At 38.5% G+C, this 22,891-nt stretch overlaps 1 pseudogene; it reads right to left on the bottom strand.

Moving 5' to 3' along the window:
- Positions 1-22,891, bottom strand: part of LOC134384376 (flavin-containing monooxygenase 5-like) — a 108,507-nt pseudogene extending 85,616 nt beyond the window's left edge.

The following is a 22,891-nucleotide window of genomic DNA, read 5'->3' as shown; positions in this document are numbered from 1 at the left end:
CACTTGGGAGAGTGCGGCGCTGGGAGCGCAGCAGCGCTTCCGCCACGGGTTCGGATCCTATATAGGGATGGCCGGTTCGCTCACTTGGCTGAGCACGGTCACAAAAAAAAAAAAAAAAAAAAAAAAAAATTGTGGCAGAGAGTAGATGGAACATGGGGTGATGCATGAAGGCAAAGTGGAATGCCCCAGGATTAGGAACGTCCCTGGTGTCTTTTGTTATTAGTGAGGGATTTGTCTGTTTAAGGAGGGAAGCCAGATAATATTTCCTGCTTTCGTTTCTTGTTTCCTGATGCTGAGATCAACAGGCTTTGAATTACTTCTCGTATGTTGGAGTGGCTCATAGGCTCTCCAGGTAAAGACTGATTATGAAGGTGATGGTGGTGCTTACAGGTGTGGGAAAATAGTAGAGGAATCCACAGTTACTGTAAAGGAGTTTTCTGGATGATGGCTGTAATGACTAGGAGCAATCTGGTTAACACGACAATGATCTTCGGATGTACCAACATATTTTTCAGACTTTAGGCTTTCTAGTTTTTTTAAAGTCTTCATTATCTACTATTTCAAATATAATTGTTTTTGGTCAATTATTTTTATAAATTCCAATATGTTGAGACAAACTAAATTTTTTCTTGGTGCCTGGCTGGTATGGGGATCTGAACCTGTGACCTTAGGGTTATAAAGCTGCTCTCTAACAAACTGAGCTAACTGGCCAGCCCAAGTTGTTAACAATTAGTGGCTTACCAAAATAGATTATGGACATTTGCAACAAATTATGTATAGCACATTCCAATTTTCATAGAAAAATTGTTTGGGTATTTGTATGTATAAAAGAGTCAGAGTATATACCATGTTGGTAACAGTAGTTGTCTCCCTCACTTTATCAGGTCTCTGCTCAAATGTTCCTCCTCAGAGAGTCCTTCTCTAACCATTTTATTTAAAAAAAGAGTCCTCATTACCCCTAACCCAGGTCATTTTCTAGTCCTTTATTTTCTTTTTTTTTCTTCTCTGTCTTTTTCCCTCCTTGATATTATATTTAGCCACGTGTTTAGTATCTTTCTCCCCCTAGAGTATGAACCTCACAAGGGCAGGGATTTCGACTTTCTTATTCACTGCTTTATCTCTAGTGCTAGGACAGTGCCTGGAGCTCAGGAAATGTTTGTTGTACTGATGAGCGAATAAATGAATGAATGAAATTTCATAAATGGAAATAGAACAGTGGTGCTTCTTCTGGGGTCAGAATAGGTTTATGCTTCAACTGGTTTCGTCTGCTAATTAAACAGGATGTCTAGGCCATCCAAAGGAAGGATTTTCTGAGCATATAAGGATCTATCAGTGTTTTGAACTGTATCCAGCTGAAATACCAAGTTATGAGCCATTGCGATACCCACTTGAATTTCAGTAAGTTGGGCTCGCTGGTTAGCTCAGTTGGTTAGAGTTGGTGAGAGTGTGATAACACCAAGGTCCAGAGTTTGGTCCCTATACCAGCCAGCCGCAAAAAAAAAAAAAAAAAAAAAAAAAAAAAATCCAGTTAATTGGGGAAACTGCAAACTTGTGACTGCCTGTCCTTGAGGTGTCATTGCATGAGTGTGAAGCTGCGGTACGGTAAACAGAACAGACCAGTGAGAGCCCCACCTCCTACATCACTGGAGCCATGCAGGCACATTTCCTGATGAACTAGGGTTTCTCTCAAGCCTTTGGAAAAGTGACAGTGCAGCTGTGTGATTCGAACCACAGGATCTATACTGGGTATTCCTGGGTCTTAATCCCTATCCACTGAGGAGCCCTAGGCCAGCCAACTTCACATATCTGTTTCATCACTTCAAGTATAAAGGGATATTAATGCTATCCAAAGGGCATTATATACAGTAATTAGCTCATGTTTCAAATTGTTTTTCATTTATAAGTATCAAAATTTTAAAATATGTTCTTTTGAAGATTCAAGGAAAACCACATGTCAAAAATACTAAGCTCATAACATGTCTTCTCACTTACTGCCCTAAGGCGTGGGCCTGCCCAATGGGAGTTACCTAGTCAGAAGTGTTTGTTGAGCTTTTGGTGGCTGCAGCTCTTTGTTGGGTATTGTCTGAGAAAAAAGAGAGGGTGGAGACTTTTTCTGCCCTCTAAAAGGATACATTTTTTCTGAGGGGGGTCTCTGAAGTGGACCAAACTATTCTCACAATATATAATCTTATCATGTGTAATCATGCCATGTATGTTAGGGATTTCCTAATAAAGTTTGATAGTTTATTCATCCTGAAAGGACAGATCCTGGAGTCTATATCTAGCCCTGGATCTACAAATACCTTGGGTTGCCTCCTCACCCTATAGTGTCTTAGACTTCTAGAAAACCAGAACATTCCTTAGCTGGTCCCTGGGTTCACATGTTACCGCTACCTAAATGCCTCTGGAACGGAAAAGGTGTTTGAGGGCTTTGACCCACATCCTCTTTTCTAAAAAAACTTTTATTTATAGGGTCAGTTGAACAAATTTCTGTTTTTTAACTTTCTTAAAACAGCTTATGATTGGAATGAACATTTTTGGTGGGCATGTTTTTTGTGCATGAGAACCATTACTCTTGGGAGGCACTTGGATTCAGGAGACTGCATGTGTAATTCCCCTAAGAATATACACTGGGAAAGGACTGCCTCTTCAGTAAACAGTGCTTGGAAAAGTGGACATCCATATGTAGAAAAATGAACTGGACCCCTACCTCTAGCCATATACCAAAATCAACTCAAAATGGATTAAAGACTTAAATATAAGTACTGAAACTATAAAACTCCTAGAACAAAACATAGGGGAAATGCTCCAGGATTTAGGCCTGGGCAAAGACTTTGTGAATAAGAACCCAAAAGTACAGACAACAACAACAAAAATAAATAAATGGAATTATATCAAACTAAAAAGCTTCTGCACAGCAAAGGAAACAATTAATGGAGTGAAAAGACAACCTACAGAATGGGAGAAAATATTTGCAAACTATAAAACTGGCAAGGGCTTAATATTCAGAATATAGGAGGGACTCAAACAACTCAACAGTAAAAAAAACAAATAATCCAATTAAAAAATGGGCAAAATCGCTGAATAGACATTTCTTAAAGGAGGACATAAAAATGGCCCGCAGATGTATGAAAAGATGCTCAACATCACTAATCATCAGAGAAATGCAAATCAAAACCACTGTGAAATATTATCTCACCCTAGTTAGACTGGCTATTATCAAAAAGACAGAAAGTAACAGATGCTGGTGAGGATGTGGACAAAAGGGAACACTTCTACACTGTTGGTGGGACTGTACATTAGTACAACCATTATGGAAAACAGTATGGAGGTTTCTCAAACAACTACAGATAGAACTACCATTCAATCCAACAACCTTACTTCTGGGTGTATACCCAAAGGAATGGAAATCATCATGTTGAAGGGATACCTGCACTCCCATGTTCATTGCAGCTCTATTTATAATAGCCAGGATATGAAACCAATCTAAATGTCCATTGATGGATGACTGGATAAGGAAAATGTGGTATATACATACAATGGAATACTACTTAGTCATAAGAAAGAATTAAATTCTGCCATTTGCAGCAACATGGATGAGCTTGGAGAAAATTACATTAAGTGAAATAAGCCAGACACAGAAAGAGAAATACCACATGTCCTCACTCATGAGTGGGAGCTAAAAATAAATAAACAAACAAATAAATAAATAAATGGAAGAAAGAAAAAAGGAAAAAACAATCACAATAATACAATGAACTTTCAGAAGGAGAGAACAGAATGGAAGTTACTAGAAGTGGGAAAGGGGATTGGGGGGGTCAGCGAAAATTGGTTAATGGACACAAAGAATGATTACATTTTGTCATGATGAATAAGCTAATTATCCTGATTTGACCATCACATATTGTTCACAAGTGTAGATAGTCAACTCTGCACCCCACAGATATATATAATTGATTAAGTTTCAATGAAGAAATAAATAAAGATAATATCACTGTAGAGCCTCTCGCAAGGTGTTTTGAAGAAAATGGATGGTCATACTTTTTTAGGGAGATCAGAAAGAGAAATATTTTCAGCTATGGTACACAGGAAGTGTGAGGTAATGACAGAAAACCAGAAGTAAAAGGCACATCTGAGGAACTCCTGAGTGTCAGAAAAACCCATTCATGTTTATGGTGAACCTAATTCCTTCTCACTAATCAAAATTAATCAAAGGAATACTTTTTATTTATTATTTTAGCATATTATTTATTTAGCATGAATATCCCAAAATGGCCGGTTGGTAGTTTCAATTTCTAGTCCAGTAGAACCATTAATATGTCTTTTGATCAAAACATTTACTTTTGGATACAAAGAGCTGCAAATTAGCAGATTTCATACTTGAGGGATAGGAAGCAACAATGTTGTGAGTGGTTTGAAGTTACAGTTGTAGGGAAAGCCACCCACGATTTCACAATTTAACTCTGGTTCTCAGACTCATGTGTCCTAATTATGAAAGAAACAGTGCCATACATTGGTTGCTGCTTTAAACTTTTATTACCAACCAACATATTATTTACTTTTTGTTTGTTTGTGTATTGTCTTCTCCCACACCCCCAAAACACATATAAATAGCAATCTAAGCTCTCTGCAGTCAGAAGTTAATTCATCATGTTTTCTTTCCACTGTTTTATTCCCAGCATATTGACTATTGATTGTCACTTCATAGGTGTTCAACAACCATTTGTAGAGTGAATGAATAAAATCAGTAAGAGTAGAAAAAAAGTGAAAATATGGAGAGTTTAAAAAAGTTTAACAGTATTTTCTTTGGGGATTCCCCAATCTTGATGCGTATAAACTTTCAGGCGCATTCCATGAGTTCAAGGGGGCTTCTGTCACCCCTGCCATCTCAATAGATCCTCGCATGCCATTTGTCAAAGATCTAGATCAACCTGCATTTTGACATCCTCAGGAGGATAGGACACAACAGAGAATTCTAGTAATCATGATACCCAACACTTATAAGGCACAGTGCTAAGACACGTCACTCGTGCTTTATTCATTTATTTGTCACCAGTCCTCTGTGGGGTAGGACTATTACTATCCACATGTCACAGATGAGGACACAGAGACTCAGTTGGGTGAGGCAACTTGCCCAGTACTACTTAGCGGGAGAGGTAGGACTAGGATTTGAACCCAGGTCAGCCTGACTTTGAAGCCTGAAGTTTCCAGTAGTGATGTGTGTCTAGACCCTTCCTGCTGCCTACATTTTGGGGAATTGAATGTGAAAGAAGAATTAAGGATGATGTTACTAAAACTTTGTTCACAAGGGTCTAAGACAGGGCAGATGAAAGCTATTTAGTATATATCACATACTACATATATTTTTGCTATAAGATATTTAAATATTAAAATATTATTTTTGTGGTTGAATAAAGAAATCAAAAGACCTTTTAAAAGAAATAAAATATGAAGAAAAAAGGGACACAAATGACTAGCCAAAGGCACAGTAGAATTTTATTTTAAAGTGGCATTTGGCTCTTACGCAGTCCTTTCTCCGCATTTGCTTCTCTGACTTAGAGACCTAGAAGCTCTACCAGCGGTGACATGGTGATGCTTTTTGAGTCAGCCTCTTCTTTTTCTATGCTGATTCATAAACAGCAATTCTTAGAAAACAGTGGACTCAGACTAATGGTAGTGGGGCGCTGAGGAGCTGGGGGAGTGTTCAGAGTGGCGTTGTTGCCCTGAGAGGTGTAGGATCCACAATCAAAGCTCCGCAGGTGGGGCAAGAACAGGAAGAAGTGTTGACATTGTAGTTTTTCATGTGCTTATCGTAGAATAGGATGTTAGAAGTAGGAAAAAATGTGATGAAATAGAGGTGAAATACATGAATGCTGGCTAGAAATCCGGAAATTAATTGAAAGCTGAGCAAATCATCCTCTTCTTCAGCCTCTGTTCTGAAGAGAGAATCTGACACAACCCCAAAGAGAAAGATGTGGGCCAAGGTCAGGACAATAATAGGCGATTATTTGGAAAAACAGAAATGCCCAATATTGGTGACATAATTCCATGTTAGAAGAAGAAATAATGTAGACATTCTCAATGTACCTTGACATAATATTAATTGGAAACACAAAAGAGATTGCCAACTGTTTTGAAAGTTATCTACCTTGGTTTCATATGAATTTTTCTTTACATTTAAGAATATTGAATCAGGATCATTAAGTGTGGTTGAAATAATAGCTAGCATTAAGTAATGTACTACTTTATTGAGTGCTTATGATGAGGTAGGTACTTAAACATCTTCAGTATATTAACTGAAATCATTTAAAACGAAATAGGCACTATATTATCACCCCTGTTTTATAGACAAGGAAGCTGGAGGCAAATAGCTTGCCCAAGATCACAGAGCCAGCATATGGCAGAGCCAGGATTTGAACTCAAGGTATTCCTCAGACCCTGGAATGAGTTTCCAAGCAAGTCTCTTAAGATTTTGACTAGTTCAGGTGTTCTATTATTCTGAAGTGATTTCTGACCTATTTCCTAAGTCATAACTTAGCAAATTTTAGATATGCTTAGACTCTGCTACTGCTGAAGTGAGTGTAGTCATTGACTTACTAAAGAACGTGTCAACTGAATGTACAGAATGTTGAGACAATCTGCTAATTCGGAGAACTCCCTCACACTGTTACTTGCTGCATTATACTGTAATGTCTTTCTGGTTTTTTCTACCTTTTAACAAAGTTATAGTAACTGTGTTATAGACTCAAATCACCTCATATTCATGGGCATAAATTTTGATATTTAATTATCTCTAAAATGATGAAAATCATTATTATTAGAGAAAGAAGCAAATCCTGGTGCAGCTCTTATAATTTTGAGTTATTTTAGAATATGTGGCAGTTTTAATTTTTGTTTTTTGAAGAGAGTTCAGAAATGGTGTTTAGAATAATGTGAGCTTTTAATAAAACAGTGACTTCTGAAAAATGCTCACTAATAAAGTAATGCATACTTAATAAGCTAATATAAATGTAATATATATTTAAGATGGAAGTGCCTTAGGCTTAAGCTGCTGAGTATCTACTGAATTTTCTTTTATGAGATTAACTGTAGCAAGGTCACCCTACCCCACCCCCCAAAGTGTTCTGTTATTCTGAAGTGATTTCTGACCTATTTCCCAAGTCTTAACTTAGCAAATTGTGCATATGTATTTGTTGGTTGGATAGATAGTCAATCTAAAATTCTTTGGAATTTTTGCTTAGGCTAGAATTAAGGGAGGTGAATCAAAAGGAAAAAGAGAGGGATTTTTATTGGAGAAGTTAAAGAAAAAGCAAAAGAGGCCCCAGTTGGAATAGAAGGATGAAAATAAATGTGCTTAGGTAGTGGAACAAGGAGACAAGAGAGAGCTCCAGTCCACAGGTGACAGTCTTGCTCCTTAGGGGGCCTACAACTTAAGGTCCTGACTGTTGATGTATTCATACTATGGCCTGGCTTTGTGTAGATAGCTTTGTCTTGCTTTAAGAGGACTTGATAATTAAATTCCGTTCCATCTTCACACCTTGCCATTATTTGGGAATTGTGGATACCACTCTCTCAGTGAGGCTGAGGTTTAATAATGTAGAACTTGTAGTCTTTTCATAAACTCACAGATACCTAATGAAAACATTCTAGCAAATAGGAAAAACATAGTTCCATAAACCCCTAACCTTCATTTATGAAGTGGTAGAATTCCTTGACAAATAAAATTAGGATTTGCTGTTCCTACATCAAGATCCTCTACATTCTCGTTTAGTAGTGAAGAGTCTCCATTTCTTCTCATTCTTTATGAGAGACTGCTGAGATGCTGTGGATCTGGGTGAGGTTGTAGGATCTGTTTTTATAGTTCCTCATTTGGGAACCTCCCCAAACCCCCTATAGATTCCCTTTTCTTCTACCTCCTTTGGTATCACAATAGGACACAATAGTTGTCCCGATTTCATATGTGTTCGTAGCCTCTCATTCCATCCTTGTTCTTCTACCATCTCCCAGATTCCAGACAATAATGCTTTTTTTTTTTTTTTTTTTTTTTTTTTTTTTTTTTGAGATTTATGTGATAATTACCCGTAGCTTTTAACTCTTCTGAGTTAAGAAACAATTCAGGATTAAGACACAGGAGTCAGGCACGTGGAAATGAAAACATCAACTTTATTACTGATAAAGCTGAAGATAGACTGTGGCTTTGATGTGCGGTTGCAACTGGGCTTCCTAATAGTTCTCTGTAAGTCTCGAACCTAGGGTGACCTGCCAAGGGAGAGCGTAGGTTTTCAGAGCAGATGCATTTACTCAGAATTGCTGCCTCACACCTGTGGGACCCAATAGTCAGAGAAAGAAAGAGAGAGACCTCGGATGCATGAAGAACCTTCACTGCCTGATGGAGAAAGGATGGCCCCAGTGAGCGTCAGAGTCAACACTCCCAAATGGGACCAGAAGGTGGAGGTGTGTCTAGTGGAAGTTTCCTCATAGAGCAGGAAGATCAGCATAGAGCAGGAGGTCAGCATAATGCAGGCTTTCTCTTGACATTGTTGTATCTGCATCTACGTTAAGAAGAGGTCTATGGCTATCACTGGAAAACTATTCAGTTAACTTTAAAATAGTTTTGATTACTTGGAGCTGCTTTATTGAGCTAAAAAAAGAAAAAAAAAAAAAAAACAGACTCTGCCCAGTTCCAAATCATTGGCCCTTTTGATGTCTAAGTCAAAGATCAGAGTGAGAGTACCAGAAGAAAAGTTATAGATTTTTTAAAAATATAGTACTGTATTTTTAACTCAGAATAATTAGATATTTCATGCTCCTTTTTCCTCCACACCTCCTCTTTCATAGCAAACACATCATTTTTTAAAATTTTACTTTATTTTAAATTTTTTATTTTTATTTTTTATTATAAATACATGTGGAGTATAATGTTGATTTTTAATAATTATGTAGAATGTGTGGTGGTTAGATCAGTACAGTTAGCTTTATTTATCATTACAATATGCAGTCATTCTTTGTGTCCATTGACCAATTCCTCATTAGATCCCCTCCCTCTCCCCCTCCCCTCCCCTTTTCCACCTCTAGTTTTTTAAAAGTTCAGCATATTACTGTGATTGTTGTTTCTTTCTTTCTCTCTGTCTCTCTTTATTGTTCATTCGTTTATTTATGGATTCAGCTCCCAGTTATGAGTGAGAACATGCGGTATTTCTCTTTCTGTACCTGGGTTGTTTCACTTAGGATAATTTTCTCCACGCTCGTCTATGTTGTTGCAAATGGTAGAATTTCATTCTTATTTATGGCTGAGTAGTATTCCATTGAAACACATCATTTTTTAAAAAAATAGGTAATACACTTTTTAAAAAATTTTGATCTCTGAGGGGACTAAATAGACAAGCGACCCTTCTAGCTGTTTGTTGCTAGGAAAGAAATGTTAAAGGTTAGCTGTTCTAATCTAAGTCTAAACTTAGTATTTTTGGTAGACATTGCTCAACTTTTAACTGTCTTATAAATTATAAATGCTTAACAACGTCAGCTCATTTTTTTTTTTTTTAAATTTTATTTTGTCAATATACATTGTGGCTGATTATTGCTCCCCATCACCAAAACCTCCCTCCCTCCTCCCTCCCCCCTCCCCCCCAACAATGTCCTTTCTGTTTGCTTGTCGTATCAACTTCAAATAATTGTAGTTGTTATATCTTCTTCCCCCCCACGGTTTGTGTGTGTGTGTGTGTGTGTGAATTTATATATTAATTTTTAGCTCCCACCAATAAGTGAGAACTTGTGGTATTTCTCTTTCTGTGCCTGACTTGTTTCACTTAATATAATTCTCTCAAGGTCCATCCATGTTGTTGCAAATGGCAGTATTTCATTCGTTTTTATAGCTGAATAGTATTCCATTGTGTAGATGTACCACATTTTCCGTATCCACTCATCCGATGATGGGCATTTGGGCTGGTTCCAACTCTTGGCTATTGTAAAGAGTGCTGCGATAAACATTGGGAAACAGGTATACCTTCGACTTGATGATTTCCATTCCTCTGGGTATATTCCCAATAGCTCATTTTTAATGGGGTATATTTTGCAGTTCCCTTTAAAAGGTACAATGGGAAGTTCAGAGATGAATGTTTTTTAGAAACCTCGACAAAAATTATTTTGTCAACAAATCAACCAATTTACAACTGTAAAAAGGTAACGTCAGCCAAGCTGGGGCTGCTGGAGCTCAGGGGAAGAGGAGGAGAGACCTATGGAGTTCATGAAGGCAGGAGAAACCACGATGAGAGAAAGAAAAAACTGCTCTGAGTATTTCGGGCCACGGCTGCTGTAAGGCTCGAGCTGCTGAGCGCACGGAGCAGGAGCCGGCAGAAGCCACAGCTGTGCCCTTCAGATGGAATTACTTGGAGGCGGCAGGGGAGAAGAGGGCCTTGGCGGCCCCCAGGACAGCAAGACCACTAATAGGGTTCACATGGACCCACGCAGGAGCGAGGAGACAAAAAAAACTGAAAAAAGGGAGCCACTCAGAAGCTGGTGAGTCATCGCAAGGGACCGGTGCAGGGCCTGTCCCAATGGGAAGTGTTTGGAGCACAGGCAGTAGGGGAGACAGGCCCACCAGGAGAACACTGGGACACAGCAAGGACAGCCAACCCGTACCCCAATCAGCACAGGATAACTCAGAGGAGACTGGTCAAGAATACAGAATTGCATGGGGTGCAGTTTGATGAAAAGACTCAGGCCCAGATCAGAGATTCCAAAGATCACAGATCCACTGGTCTCTGGAGAGTCAGAAGTACCTATAAGATCAACCATTAAATGCTGAGCTGCACAAAAAGCCTTCCCTAGGGAAATAGCAGCAAAGCAGCAATTTAGCTCAACCACACAGCTCAAGTACTGGTTCCCACAGGAAGTTCCCCCGTATTAGAAGCAAAGGACAAAAAATAGTCCCGGCCCAGGCATGCCACCAGCACCTTGGGGCCTGCCTGGGAATCAGAGGCTTGGATCCAGGGACCGGACCCCACTCCCACTTCCACTCTAACTGTGCCAGTGCCTCGTGGCCACCTGGGGACCCGAGGCATGGAGAAGGGGACCGGGCCTCTCTCCCACAACCAGGCACACCATGCCAGCACCTCAGGGCCCACCCAGGGACCCGAAGCATGGAGAAGGGGACTGGACCCCCCTCTCACAACCAGGCACACTGAGCCAGCACCTTGGGTCCTGCCCAATGACCTGAGACATGGAGAAGGGGACCGGACTGCCCTCTCTCAACCAGGCACACCATGCCAGCACCTCAGGGCCCACCTGGGGACCTGGGGCATGGAGAAGGGGACTGGACCACCATCCCACAACCAGGTACACTGTGCCAGCACTTCAGAGCATGTCCTAGGACCCGAGACATGGAGAAGGGGACCAGACCCTCCTCCCACAGCCAGGCATGCCACGCCAGCTCCTCGGGGCCTGCCCAGGGACCCAGGGCATGGCAAAGGGAACCGGACCCTCCTCCCACAACCAGGTACACTGCACCAGCACCTCGGGGCCTGCGCAGTGACCTGAGGTATGGAGAAGGGGATCAGACCCTCCTGTCACAACTAGGCACATGGAGCCAGTGCCTCAGGGCCTGCCCAGGGACCGGAGGCATGGAGAAGCGGACCAGACAACCCCCACAACCAGGCACACTACCAGTGCCAAGGAGCATGCCAAAAACTTCACCTCCATGTAGGTGGCCCACCACAGCCACCACAATAACCATGGCTGCCGTGAAAGCGGCTAGACACCACAACCACCACGCAGATGCTCCGCCAACCACTGGAGTGCATTGACATAAGGAGAGTCACCAGCAGAAACAAAGAAAAGAAGAGGACGTCTCTCTCCACAAAGCCCATTTCAGAGTGACAGAAGAAGCATCTGCTCTATGATAATACTGGGGGACCTGATCACACTTCTCAGCATTGGACAGATCATCTGGGCAACAAATTAACAGAGTAACCATTACTCTTTCAGAAGCAGAAAAGAAATCTAGGGCAATTGGAGTGGGGAGAGAATGGGAGATGTGGAGAGATTGGACAAGGGGCATAAAGAATAATTATGATTTGTAACAATATATATGCTAGTAATATTGTTTTGATCAACATACCTCAATGTTCAACCTGAAAAATATGTATAATCGATTTTGATTCAATAAATAAATTTTTTAAAATACATTTATTTTACCAACATCAACTACCAAGAATAAACTTGAGTAGAGACATAAGATCACAGGAAATATAACTATTTACATATCACAGTTAGTTTTACAGTCTATATTCTTGGTTTAGTTATGAAATTGTAATCAAGTTACTTTATCATTTCTTCCAAAGTTCCCCTAAGGGTGCTCATAGAAGGTAAGTTTGTTGCAAAGTGCACAGAGTGTAGGTGTTTAACAAATTGAAATAAATGTGTACCTTCTTAAGCTACTTTTTACTTGATCATACATTTGAACAGTATTTTTCTTTTCCTTAGATTCTGAATTTAGTTAATTTCTCATGTAGTTTTTGTGATTCCAGTTCTTACAATGAATAAAGGAACTATTAATTCCTTTTTGTGTTTCTTGATGGTCCTCGCTTTTGGAGATTGCTCATTGCACAGACTCAGCATCTACAGCTGTTAAACATATGATGAGATTTATGTCCCATAGCCAGGCATTTTTTTTTTTTTTTTTACCTCATGTACATTTTTTTGCCCTGCAGTCAGTGAATTAAAATTATCTTAGGAGATCTCATTTAGGCACAAACTGTGTAATGAGAAAAATCAAATAACTCTGTTTATACAGGTTTCATTTACTTTAACCAGCAATTAAATTTCTTACTCTTTCACCATTTTCATTCATCTCCTGTTGATATCAGCTGTCATGCCAAGGGTAATTTTCTCAGTCCTAAGAAAAAGAGAAAATTTAGGACCGTCAGGAAGGCTGGGGGAGACAAATAAGCGAAAAGAATGGTTTTGAAAGAAAATAGTTAAAAACCAAATCTCTATGGAATGCATAACCAAAGCCCTTGATTTAAAAAAAAAAAAAAATTCCAAGGAAGATATTTTTCTTTCTTTCATTCTCAGGTTTTCAGGAAGGGGAGTTCGCCTTCCAGAAGAGAAGTAGGTTTTTTAGTTGTTTCTTAATTCAAATCTATAATCAAAATTCTTGAATATGAAGAATTCCCCTTGACATCTTTTTAATCTTCCAGAGATCCTCAAATTCTATCATAACCTGCCTCAAAAGTCTCTTTCATTATCTGAACAGGCTCTGGCATTGAGCTCATGTCTTAAAAACAATTTTTCTCAGTCCTCAGAGAGTTTGGAAAAACCTCAGTTCTCACTATGTATTTACAAAATATGCAATGATGGAAAATGTGCCAAGACTGTAATAATTGCATTTTGTAAGATGAAAAGCAAGCAATAAAAAAAGGTGATGTATGTGTGTGTCAGGGAGAGAGAGAACATAAAGTGAAGGTTAGAGTGGGAAAAAACACAATAAAATTGGGGAACAGGACAAGGAGAGGTTGGTCTATTGACTTCTAAATTATTTCCTTCATTGCTTCATTGGGTGCCACATACCTGTTGGTACAAAAGTATAGTCTCCTTATGAGTACTGTCAAATGTCTTACAAAGCCTGATTGAGAGGATGAGTATTTAAAGCATGAAAGGAACAGCCTTGCAGACCAGAGAGGTCATCCAGTACATTAAAGGGTTACTTTATATATATGCATACCTTGTGAAGTGACAATTATTCTTCTAGGTACATACTGAACACAAATATATGTATTCAACAAAGAACATGTGCTAGACTGGTCATGGCATCAGTGTTTATAATAGTTCTAAATGTCTATCAACATAGAATGGATAATATATTCATATTCATATATCAAATGGATAAGTATATGAAATACTATGTAGCAGTGAAAATAAATAATTGCAAAATATGACTGAATCTCACAAATATGTTGAATGAAAGAAGCTAAACACAACAGAACACATATTTTATGATTCCACTTATATAAAGGATGAAAGTGAAACTAATTGCTGCTGTTAGAAATTAGGATCGTAGTTACCCTCGGTGGTGCTGGGGATAGAGAGGCTGGAAAAGAGTGCAAGGGGATCTTCTGAGTGCTGGTCATGTTCTGTTTTTTGTTTTTTAATTCTAAATGATGGTTGAGTGAATGTATGTGTTCAATTTCTGGAAATTCAGCAAGCCGTACATTTATAATATGTGCACTTTTCTATGAACATATTACACTAAAATCAATCTTGAAAAAATTTTAGTTTACAAAAAGGCAACTAGGTATAAGTAGAAAACCCTAAATATAATAAGTATGATAAATGATTGTTTAACTCCTCTCTCATATGGTCACCATCTTGTCATTCATTTGTCATTTTTCTACAACCCATTGATGTCATTTATTGGTACTCATATTTCTGGGCATGGATCCATGGTGAAAGTAAGCAAAGAAAATACATGCTTAGAAGAAAGAAGAGCATGATATACACACGAAAACCAACATACCTAAAGTACAGCTATGCTATAGAAATTCTTGAATGAGAATAAAATGAGTTATCACTAGAAATGATCTCAAGGGAATAAATACATGGCTTCAGAAAATGAATGAGGCAAGATACAGAAACAACCTAAGCCACCTCGATATGTACTCAGGCCTCATTTAATGAACAGCAGTGCATCTTATAAATTCTTGACTCTCCTAATTGATAATTTTATGCCTCAGAATGTAGAGGGTTCAGTGAGGATATCCACTACTTTGTATCACATTCTGATCCATCCGGGAAGAATGGATTAGGTAGAATTCTGACTTCTCATTAATTAGAGCATGGAGAACTTTATAGAAGTTACTTAGGAATGTGAGGGAAAGTTCTCCATCTGATTTAATCAATCTACTCTGGTTCTCAGAAACTGCAGTGCAGTTCTACCAAACTTGATCCTGATTTCTTTCTGCTACCAATTTTGTTTTGTTCAGGAGCATCAATTTGGGTAAGGACTTTGGAAATGTGTTAAGAACATGAGCCACATACTTGGTGATTCTACTTTGTATATGAGAGTGACATGAGTTTTGGGGGGCCAGGGGTGGAATGATGTAGTTTGGATGTGTTGTCCCCTCCAAAACTCATGGAAATTTGATTTCCAATGTGGCAGTGTTGGAAACTGATTGAGTCATTGGGTGGATCCCTCATGAATGGATTAATGCTCTCCCTGGGGGAGGGGGGATTAATGAGTGAGCTCTTGCTCTATTAGTTCCCGTGAGAGCTCGTTGCTTAAAAAGACCCTGGCACCTCCTCTCACTCTCTCGCTTCCTCTCTCTTGCTTCCTCTCACCATGTGATCTGCTTGTACCCGCCGGCTGCCTGCCACTTTCCGTTCTGAGTAGAAGCAGCCTGAGGCCTGTGCCAGATGCAGCTGTCCCAGAATCGTAAGCCAAATAAACCTCTGTTCTTTATAAATTACCCAGTCTCAGATATTTCTGTTATAGCAACACAAAATGAACTAAAACACTTGGAATGGGCCAGCAAAGTAAAATAACTTCTTCACATTTCCAAAATACGTTCATAGGTATGTTCTCCTTTGTTTGTTTTCCTACCTTCCCCATTCTGTTTCTATAAAGCCTTACCCTGTATTAGCTTTCTGCTAGAAAGAACCAAACAAATTGGATACCCAATATGCAAATGTACCCTGATTACAATTTCACTTTTTAAAAATTCCTTGAATGCTTTTATTTTAATAAGATTCTCTTAAAAATTAAAAATCAAAATCTAGAAAGTCCATATTAATTTCTAATGGTGAAATTGCAGGTACTTTGATAGAGCAAGGGAGAAGATATATTGAACAGATCTTCTGAGTGTCCTTAAAATCTTAGTGCACAATTAGGAACTTATCTTGCTCATGTAGAAGATCAGTACATACCCTTGAATACACATACAGCCCATCAGCTCTGGAGTTCTGAAGTGGGAATGGTGGCTCCCACTGGCTGGAGGATGCCCATGAAAGCCAGTGTTGGCTTCTCTAGCTGAGGAGGGAAGAAAGCTTAAACATGGAGCGCTGGCCGTCCAGGATTGCCAGATCGCCCTCCAAGAAAGGGAAAGAGAAAGTGTAGCCTGTGGCAAAGATAACAGTATCAACGTTCTCAGTACCACCCTCAAAGACGGCTGATGTCTCAGTGAACTCCTTCACATTTGGTTTCACCAGCACTCTTCCAGAAATTATGTGATTTGGCAGATCTTCACTGAATGTAGCTTGAGGGCTGAGAAATCTGCAAAAGGAGTGTAATATCAAGAAATGAGTATAAATCTTACTCATAAAGAAGTTGTGGTAAGTAAATACTCAAGGAACCACTACAGTGTTTCAACAATTTTAATACTCATTATGGCCTCTCTAGAAAGGTTATATGGTTTATTGGTTAAGAACTTGATTTCTAGAGTCAGAACTGGATTTCAATACTAGTCCTGCCACTTACTAGCTGTGAAACTTTGGACAAGATATGTAACAGTTCAGACTCAGTTTCCTAATCTGTAAAACTAATGATAATGTAACAACCAGGTCGATTGTGCTAGTCAGGTGATAATACACATTAAATATACATTTTAGCTAATAGTATTTTTACCAGAAATAAAATGTTTTGATTTTTAACATATCTATTTGCACTTGAGATTATGTAAAGATTGACAGCAACTGATCATTACTATTTTTCAAGGGCCTACAAGGTGCAACCTCATGGATTTAAGTGTGAAGTCTTCATTGGAAAAATCTGTGCTCAGTGACACACAGACCTTTAAGTTTTCAGCTACAATTTAGTAGCAGGAAGCCATATTCTCAGGTCTACTTTACTATTAATACATATATCTTCTATCTTATGAATAATTTTTCCCTAGGAAAGAATCTGTAGTCTCACATCCTAGATCAGTTACTTATGAAGCTACGCATGTTTTCCCTTCTAGATGCTTCTTCAAACTAATTTGTTCTGACTGCTTCTCCATTAATTCAGGCTTTTATTCTCTCTTGCATATACATATAGTAGCCATGAGCTGTGTACAGTGAGAAAGGGAGAGGAGCAAGAATGGACACATGGATCACACCAAATTTTAAGTGACAGGTGAAGGAAAAGGACCAAGAAAGAAGATAGAAGAGTGGCCATAAAGGTGGAGGGACAAGAGGAGGAAGATGTGGGATGAGAGGACTGGAGAAGGTCAAGGACGGATTAGGGTATGGGGGGTGACAGTAAAGGTAAGAGGTTGCAATCACAGAATAGGTCCTGGAATGACATCTAGATGCACTGTAGTTCTGGGTGGTAAGTTCCAGACAAGCATAGGTGTGGATGGCTCGTGTGGAGGAGGACAGGAGGCCAATGCAGCTGAGGAAGTCAAGAGGCTGCACTGCATGAGTATTGGGTGGTCACACACAGACAGACATTGAAAGTGTCCTGGTTGATAGTAGGGCTGAGGGTGACAATGGAATCATAATTTTGAATTTAGGGAGTGGACAGGAAGTAGCTGACAGATGACAGTGAACAAGAGGCAATAAAGGGTGGGATAGTTAGACAGGATGAGTCTCAAGTAAAATAAGTATTTAAGTCTCTACTCTCCCACTCCCCATCCTCCATACCTTTTTCTTAAACCTCAGTAGAATGACCAGGAACTACTGGTAGGAAGAAAATATCTTGGATATTTCCAATTAAAATAAATTCCATCAAGAGTTAGAATGGTACCCTTTAATTCTTATTACTTACGTATAGCTTATAGATTCTGCTGGCTAGTCTAGTTGCTTAAAAATATTTTCTGCCTTGGTCCTGGTAACACCAAGGTCACAGGTTCGGATCCCCGTACCAGTTAGCCGCAAAAAAAACCCCAAAACAAAAATATTGTCTACTTGTTTTAAATCCTAGGCATTACCTGTGTTGAGGTAGTAGCCCATAATTGGCATGGTTAAATCTTGCATTCAATTTATTCTCTGCCCATCTGTTGATCATGAATGTGGGAGAGAATTTTTGGACTATTCTATTATAATGGGTGAAGAGTGTGATATCAAAGGAATTTCCCTTATCCCAAACTGTGTTCCATATCCATGCACCTCATCTTGTGCTGAGGAAAACCTGTAGAAGAGAAGTTGTTTCCAAATAATTTTATTTCTTATCTCAGAACCTCAGGTGTGTTTTTTCTAAATTGTCGAGTGAATAGGATTAACTTCCCACATCACCTACCTCATTCTGCCTGATCCTCTTCCTCCTTTCTCACTCAGTAAGTATTTCTTAGGTATAGTTTCTTAAAGTCTTTTTAATTCACTTATTGATTCTTGTGGACTTATTTACACTTTAGTGTTTACTGTAGCTGTGCTAGATATCTGGAATCTCTCAGGTCTCAGAATATGAAAAAAAGTTAACACACATAAGTTATTATGTTGTGAGCTACAAGTTAGTATCCGTGTTCCCTCTCAGCTCTATCATTATACGATTTAGACTTATGGAGAAATATCTGGATGCAAAATCTGGGAAAACAACAAAAATACAATGAGAAAATTCACACTGTGAATTTTTTCACATTTACAAATGGAAAATTCAATGTGAAAAGTGTAAAGTCCATGGAAAATAGACGATACATTTTGAAAAAAATTTTTATTCTCTATTTTTGCATCATTTTACTGAGACTTTAAAGAAAGCTACAAGTTTTTTGTGAAAATAAAATTACTAGCTGTGAGATCTTTAACCATAGATATTATGACTCGTTTATCATTGTGTTTTGTACATAGTCCTTGGCATGGGTAAGGTAGCTCTCAAAATGGTTGATTGAATATCATCCATATGAAAGACTTTAAGTATTAAAAATGTTGTGTCTTTTTCCTGGAAATCCTGAATTAAAACTGAAAATAATGTGAATGGTGGAAAGTGATCCCTCTGTGCTCTTTAGGTGTCAATAACATTCCCTGCAGAGAAAAAATATCTCCCCTTTTCCTACTCTTCATTTTCTCGCAGTCAGTGCAAGCCCACAGAATTTCTATCCTATTCCTAGCAACTTATTCATGTATCAGCAGTGCATTTTCACTCATGCTTGTTTATATTTTTCTCTGTTTAACCTTTATTTCCAATATAAAAAAAATTGTGTTTTTTGTAAAAGTCATTTCAGTTTGAAAATTTTTTATTTCTCTAATATACAGCTACATCTAGATAATTGCCAAGATATCTGAAGCCAATGTGATTGCTTTCTTTTATGACTCTAATGCATTATGATGTGGAAGGATATTATTATTTGGTTGTCTACATTCTTTCATTCATATACAATCAGAAGAAAAAAATGCCATTGCCAGGTTGGAGAGCTAGCAGGCAAGTTTGGGATATCACTGCTAGCAGAAGTGTAGACTCACTGTGGTCCACACTCTGCAGGTATCAAGGTTATACCAGAGAACCCAATCATTTCATAATGCCAAACCTGTTCAGCAACACGACTGATCTCTCCAGCTACATCTGCTCTAGAATTCCCGATGCCGATCACAACAACTCTCTTCCCCACAAAATTGTCTGGGTGTGTGTATGCCCAATTGTGTAGATATAGACCTCTGAAATTCCTGATCCCTGTGGGGGAAGGGGTAGAATCCCTCAAATCACAAACAGAAATGGGAAAGGCTGTTTTGCAAAATCTGCTTCTGAACTTGAAGTGTATGTTATTTATTTATTTATTTTGGCAGCTGGCTGGTATGGGGATCTGAACCCTTGACCTTGGTGTTGTAACACCACGTTCCAGCCAAGTGAGCTAACCGTTAAGTAACTATGTTATTTAAATCTCTTCTTTATTGGTTGGTCAGTTGCTGACAATATTATAGAATGAGATTTTCCAAGGGACAGAATAACCAACAGTAATGATGACATGGCTAAGACAATAGATTAAAATCAAAGCATAGTAATGTTTCCTTTAAAAAATCCAGTTTTAAATTTGCTCAGTATGATGACTCCTGTCACCTTTGGAGCTTATTGTCTTTTTTTTTTTTTTTAACTCTCTACTGATATGAGGAGCTGTTCTTCTATTTTTGTGATTCTGTACATGGGTTTCAAAAATACGTAAAGATACTTAGTAGTATACAGCAGTGCTGTCCAAAAGAAATTTAATACAAACCACATATGCAATTTTAAAGTTTCTAGTAGCCATGTGAAAAAAGCTTATAAAAATGATGTTAATTTTAATAATATATTTTATTTAAGTAAACATTTCTAAAATGTTGTCAATTTATAATCAGTATAAAAAGGTATTAATGAGCTATTTTACACATTTTTACTGTCTTCAAAATCTGGGGTGTGTTTTATACTGAACGCACATCTCAATTCATATAATCCACATTTCAAGTGCCTGAAAGCCAATGTGGCTAGCAGCTACTCTACTGAACAATATAAGTCTAGAGTATTAGAGGTTTCAAAGCATCCTGAAGAAAAATTTGATGATATTTCAAAAATATTATATAATGTTGGCCAACAGCCTAAAATTATTTTTGGCTGAATTATTATTTCTATCCATAGAATTATTTATTTGATCATTCATTGAGTCTTGCAATGGCCTCTAAAATATCTCCTGGAATTTTGTCCTGTTCTTTTGAGTCCTGCTCCCATTACTTTATTTGAAGCCTTCATCATGACTTCAATGGACTGTTAAAAAACTCTCTTTATTGATCTTCCTGCTTTACTTCCTTCTCCCCATCAATTAATCTTTAATATCACTGCAAGACTGATTTTTATGAAACAAATATATGACCGTGTATCCACCCTCCACAAACATAACACACATACATACAGTACACACACACAGACACACAGACACACAGACACACACACACACACACACACACACACACTTCAGTGGTCTTTCATTGCCTCTTACATACCTCTCTTTGCACACTCACCTGCTCCAGCCACACCAAGTGTGCATTGTTCCCTGAGCTCCCTCGATTACATATGTACACTCTATTGCTTTCCACATCTTGCTGTCTCTTGTTGGAATACCTGTCCCCAGACTTCAATTTGCATGAGGAACTCTTAGTTTGCAGTTCAAGTTTACTTCTATTATCAGATCTTTCATGACTGTGCTGGAAAGTTACTACACCCTCTTGTGTATTCCAGTGGTACCATGTAAACATTTCTATCCAATGCCTATAATATTGCAGGCATTATCATTCTTAGAATGCAAAGATTTTTCTTACATACTCATTGGTTAAATACCTGGAAAATCCTTTAAGGGCACATGCTGTTCAGTGTAATGGCCACTACAAATCATGATCCCATCAAAGCCATCGGTTTACTGCTTCCCATCAGTTTCTACTACAATATCCCACTGGTCAGAGGATGAAAAATCAGGGTGCTTCCTAACACTGCACACCTCTGACTGGGAACAAAGAAACAGAGCCTTAGTTTTACAGCATTTTTCCTAAAATTCTGTGTCTTCACAAATAAAATAGGTGGTACCTTCTTGTATTCATAACTCCTGGATCTTTGGGAATTTTGTGCACATAAACTTCCTAAAACTATCCCTTTCCAGAGATCAAGGTTCCTTGGAGAACAAAATACTTAAAAAAAAGTTTTTTACAACCTATATTTTATGTTTAGTGAAATTATTTGGAAACTAGATTTCAGTTTCAAACCATAAGACAATGCTTTTCCTGTGGGGAAAAAATAAGACCAAAAAAATCCCTTTACTAATCTTGAGACTGACGGGAGACACAATATGTCTCCTGGAATTGTGATGGAAAATACAAACTGAAAATGGGCCTCACCTTGCTGTGACTTGCACAGGCATTGACTTTACCAATCTGCAGGTGATGAGCACCGTTTTCATTCCTTACCAGGAACTGGATGTGTTTCATAAGGTGAAAATGCCTGGCATACGTTCTGAGGTACTCCATCATTTTGGAATTGTGCAAATAGTTGGGATAATGATCAGGGAAAGGGTAGTCTCTGAAGGCTGGCATCTCCTTCGAAGTGTTGCTGGTCAGAGATTTGTATATCCCAGGCCTTCCGTGTTCAGGTGTCTCCTATAGGAGACAAGTCGATGGCTCCAGGATTCAGTAACACAACAAAGAGTGTGTTAGGTCTGATCAGATGTAGCGTTGGGTTTGCTTTTCTTTGAAAAAAACATATTTCACTGTCAATTTTCTGTGATATTGCCCAACAAGATGGAGGCATTGGACTCACTTCCTTATGAAGGGACAGACCTCTGAAGAGGTTGGGATCCTGTTTATAGTGACAGACCCAAAGTGATACTAGTAATTATATCACAACAGGAGGAAGGTCACAGAAACTGAAAACACAACATAACAAAAGGGAAACAAACAAAATTAAAACAAACAAGAAAGGGGTTGGGAAGAGAAACTTTCGGAGGACAAAACAGACAACACAACTAAAGGAATCTGGATGAAGAGAAGGCCCCGAAAAACAGCATTATATGACTTGGGAGAAAAAAATCATATACATGTGAGATATATAAAAATATTAAGGAATAAAAATTGACAAAAATTAGATACATGTAATAAACACTAAAGAGCAAAGTGTTGCTTTTAAAAAAAGGATGTACTACATTTAGGTAAGGCTCATTATTTTTAAGACTACACTTAATTCCTTCTGTTCATCTGGGGTACTATCCATGACATAAATTCCATTGCTTTAAGCTATACATGAGGACAGTTATTACATACATTTTTCTAGGTAGGGGTAGTTTTTCCAGCATCGAATAAACAACTCAGAGCAACATAAAGGATGATCGTATGATACAGAAGGAAATGTCAGGACCAAGACTCAGGAGATCTTAGATTCAGTTATCCGGTCTGCTGGAGGTCGAATAACTACACATACGTCCTGACTTTCAGCTTTCTCATTTGTAAAATTTGCATAGTGATATCCCAAGTATTCCAT

Source organism: Cynocephalus volans, chromosome 8 (genome assembly GCF_027409185.1).
Source record: "Cynocephalus volans isolate mCynVol1 chromosome 8, mCynVol1.pri, whole genome shotgun sequence".
Lineage (NCBI taxonomy): Eukaryota > Metazoa > Chordata > Mammalia > Dermoptera > Cynocephalidae > Cynocephalus > Cynocephalus volans.
This window is presented reverse-complemented; position numbering and strand designations above follow the sequence as displayed.